Genomic DNA, 5,172 nt, shown 5'->3' with positions numbered 1-5,172 from the left:
ATGGTTTATAATGTTTTTATGATCTATAATGTATTAATATTAATGTATTGATGACAACTTATTATATTAATGTGTTAATGGTTTTTAATGTATTAATACTATTTATGTTTATAGTATTAATGTTAGGGTTTAATAGTTGATGATGGTCCATCGTCCCTTTGTGCAAAAGATTGTATGCAAATGAAAATCAACCATTGCCAAATATCAACTAACATGTTTATTAGATGGTGCATAATATTTTTGTTCAGATTTATATATTTTTAGTTTATATTGTTCAATAGGGTTTAACATTGTTCCCTTGGGCAAATTTTTTTAGTTCTCATTTATAATACATTCGATTTCATGTATTAATATTTATCTTCGAGTTTATGTGCCTTGGGTTTATAATCTTTCTTCTTTGCGTTTAATATTATTCCCTTGGGTTTAGTATTAATGATTTTGGTTTAAATTATTCCCTTGGGTTTATAGTGTCAATCCCTTGGGTTTATTAGTCTAAGGGTTCTTACCTAGGGTATAATATTATTCATAGGGCTTATAATATTAATCCTTGGGTCTAATATAAATCCCCTTGGTTTATAATCATGGTCAATCATGGTCTAATGTAGCATTGGTACAAATATTTTCTCAATATGAAAAGCAAACGTGGCCCAATGTTGCATTGTGGCAAAGATTGCCTCCATATAAAAATCAATCATGGTGAACCATGGACATCACACTATGATAAATCTTGTCTTAATATGAAAATCAACCATCGTCAACCATGGTCCAATGTTGGATTCTCACAAATATTGTCTTAGTATGAAATATTATTCATAGGGTTTATAATATCAATCCTATGGGTTAATATAAATCCCTTAGGTTTATAATCATGGTCAACTATGGTCAACCATGTTCCAATGTCACATTGTGAGAAATATGATCTCAATACGAAAACCAAGCATTGTGAGCCATGGTAAACCATGGTCCAACATCACATTGTGACAAAGATCATTTCAATATGAAAATAAACCATGTCAACCATGGGTCAACGTCGCATTGTCAAAATGATTGTCTCCATATGAAAACCAATCATGGTGAACCATGGTGCAACAACACACTATGGCAAAGTTTGTGTCAATATGAAAATAAACCATGGTCAAGATTGGTCCAATATCAAATTCTGAGAAATATTGTCTCAATACAAAATATTATTCATAGGGTTTATAATATTAATTCTACAGTTTAATATAAATTCCTTGGGTTTATAATCATGGTCAACCATGTTCAACCATGTTCTAATGTTACATTGTGACAACGATTGTCTCAATATGAAAATCAAGCATTGTTAGCCATGGTCAACCATGGTCTAACATCACAGTGCGACAAAGATTGTTTCAATATGAAAATCAACCATGGTGAACCATAGTCCAATGTTACATTGTGACAAAGATTGTCTCAATATGAGAATCAACCGTAGTAAGCCATGGTCAACCACATTCATTTTAGGGTTTATAATATTTATCCTAGGGTTTATAATATTTATCCCTTGGGTTTAACATTATTCCCTTGCAAGTTTACTATTGTTCCCTTGGGTTAAATATTTTTATTGTGTGTTTATAATCCATTCGGTTTCCTATATTAATATTTATCTTGAGGTTTATATACGTTGGGTTTATAATATTTATCCCTTGGGTTTAAAATTATTCCCTTGGGTTTATAATGCCAATCTCACATGTTTATTAATGTAAGGGGTCTTATTCCTACGGTATAATATTATTCATAGGGTTTATAATATTATTCCTTAGGTATAATATAAATATCCTTAGTTAAAAATCATGGTCAACAATGGTCCAACGTCAAATTACGATAAATATTTTCTCAATATGAAAATCAACCATGGTTGAACATTGCATTATGACAAAGATTTTCTCAATATGAAAATAAACCATGGTCGAACGTCGCATTGTGACAAGGATTGCCCCCATATGAAAATCAATCATGGTGAACCATGGTGCATCCCCATGGGGTTTTAGTATAAATCCCTTGGGTTGATAATATCAATAACTTGTGTTTAGTAATCTAAGGGTTCGTATTCCTACGGTTTAATATTATTCATAGGGTTTATAATATTAATCATTGGCTCTAATATGAATCGCTTTGGCTTAAAATCATGGTCCAACGTCACATTGTGACACAAATTTTCTCAATATGAAGATCAACCATGGTCCAACGTTGCATTGTGACAGAGATTTTGTGCATATGAAAATAAATCATGGTCAACCATGGTCAACCATGATAATTATAAGCTTTACAATATTTACCTTAGGGTTTAGACTCACATTTAATAGGTTTATTCATAGGGTTTATAATATTAATCTTTGGGTCTAATATAAATCCCCTTGGTTTATAATCATGGTCCACCATGTTGCAACATCACATTGTGACAAATATTTTCTCAATATAAAAATCAACCATGGTCCAACGCCAGGTTTATAATATTAATATTTGAGTCTAATATAAATACCCTTTGTTTATAATCATGGTCAACCATGTTGCAACATCACATTGTGACAAATATTTTCTCAATATAAAAATCAATCATGGTGAACCATTGTGCAACCATTTGGGTTTTTAGTATTCATCCCTTTGTTTTATTATTCTCTTGGGTTTATAATATCAATATCATGCATTTAGTAATCTAAGGGTTCGTATTCCTAAGGTTTAATATTATTCATAGGGTTTACAATATAAATCCTTGGGTATAATATGAATCCCTCTGGTTTAAAATCAGGTCTAACATCACATTCTGACAAATATTTTCTTAATATGAAAATCGACGATGGTCCGTCATTGCATTGTGACAAAGATTTTGTATATATGATAATCAATCATGGCCAACCATGGTGCAACATCACATTGTCACAAAGATTGTCTCAATATAAAAATCAACTATGGTCAACCATGATACTTCTAGGGTTTACAATATTTACCTTAGGGTTATATAACTTGGATTTATAATATTAATCCTTCGGATGTAGTATTATTCCCTTAGTTTTATAATCCCTTAATTTTTTAATATTCATCCCTTGATTTTATTATTCCCATGGGTTTATAACATCAACCCCTTATGTTTATTAATCTAAGGGTTCATATTCCTAGAGTGTAATATTATTCATAGGGTTTATAATATTAATATTTGGGTTTAATATAAATTCTCTTACTTTAATTAATTAACAATAATTAATATAAATTTATAAAACAAAAAAAATAAAATTTTGTATTTTTTAATAAATAATAATAATAATATTACCAATAATAAGAAATAATAAATAATAATTAGTAATAGCAATAATTATTTTAAAATGATTATAATAATAATAATTTATTATCATTATAATTAATTATTAATATAAATTAATAATATTTGTTAATTATAATAATAATAATATTTTTGTTATAATGGTTTTTTTTTTTTTGCTGAAGCAAGAGTAGGACCTTCTTTACCATTAGTAATATACAAAATTTACAAAAATCCACTCTGAAAAGTGGTGGAGGAGACCAGCCTCCCAAAGGAACCGAGAACGGGCCTAGGTAGAAGACTCGATACAAAAAACTTACCTTTCAACACATCAAAGCAAAACAGGAAACGCCAAAAATAAACCTAAGTAGTTGGCAGACAAAGCGAAAGAAAAAAGGGCCCCACCAGCCTTCTAAGACAAGGAGAGAACCGAGCTCCACCAAAACCATACACCAAAGAGGGGGCCACGCTAAACCCACCGAAAACCACCTCTTTCATCAAAATCTGCAGTGAAGAAATGTCGGGCCCAATCCAATGGCTCCAAACAAAAACGCAAAGGAGAGAAACACGACGCTTAACTGGCATCTCCTCCAACCTGCTCGACCTATCATCGCCGTTGCAATGAAAAAATGGATCCGACGGTCAAGGGAACAAACGCACCTACCAAGAGTGTTGGACATTAGCATGCAATGGGACCCCATCAAACTGCTCGTTCGATCCCGAGCGTTGATCTCCTTCGCTCCATCGGACGGCTGAGATGAAAATCGTGCGCCCAAAGTCGTCACCCTTTAGGGAGCGGGGAGAGTGGTTTTTGAATTGGGCCCGCCACCATGTGTCCTGCTTTCTATGGCATCACTGCCAAAAAATAAAAATCACTTTGACATAAAAGCGGTGCGATTGATACGAAACCACTCACTAGGTGGAATTGACATCAGTTGATGAACATATAGGGTGATCCAGAAGTTTAGATGCTGTTTTCTTCGGTCAAGGAAACTCTGTCGCCAGTTGCGGAGAATATTCCTGATCATTGTCAACAATGCCGCCAACTTTGTCTTACCTCCCATCATGTACCTTTCAGTCCAACCCTGTGAAGCCATCTGACCACTGTCCAAAACTAGTTGGATTGCCTCTTTTTGCTTCTATACTCTTCTTTGTCCTCCTCTGCCTGGTTATGACAGGGTTTTTTCATATCGCTCTATGCCATTGTGCTCCACCTCCTTAAATTTGTGCTGTCCTTGCAGCTGACACCTTGATTGGCAAGAATGTCTGCCAACTTGTTAGCCTTTCTCCTCACATGACTAAATCTAAGTTTACGAAGTTCTTGTAAATGTACATTGTTGGACACCTAATCCTAAAGGGTTAGTGTGGAATTCGAATGGACAAAAGCAGTCCAAGAGACCTTGGGATCTGAATCCCAAGAGTCACATATTTGTACTATAAATGTACATCTATTGTTAATAAAAATTGAACTCACTGATTTATCTTTCCTATTGTTTTTCTATCCATGTGTGTTTAACATGGTATCAGAGCCACTTGTTTTTTTGTGGCCTGTTATGTGCATGTCAGTCCTGCACCTCTGCCCATAATTCTGTGTCTGAGCTGCCCATACCTGAGCGCTGCCTCTGTCATGCGTTTCATTCTCTGCCCTGACACTGCGCCCTCTGCCCTGCTGAATGTGCTATACACCTGAGCGTTGATGCGTTTTTTACCTGAGCGTTGATGAATGCATAGAAGCGTTGTTACCGTCGTGGTATTCATTCCATTCCGTTATTATTGCACTCGGTTCCATATTCCACCTGCTCAATTCCGTTACAGTGGAACACAGAACCTAAATTTGGCTCTCTGCCCCGCTAAATCTTAGTCACGCATCGCTGCTCCTACACTGCTCATACGTT

The sequence above is a fragment of the Pinus tabuliformis genome, chromosome 9, assembly GCF_031772625.1.
Source record: "Pinus tabuliformis cultivar Carrire ecotype Pingquan chromosome 9, CPIR1, whole genome shotgun sequence".
Taxonomy (NCBI): Eukaryota; Viridiplantae; Streptophyta; class Pinopsida; order Pinales; family Pinaceae; genus Pinus; species Pinus tabuliformis.
Note: the sequence above shows the minus strand (reverse complement) of the source record.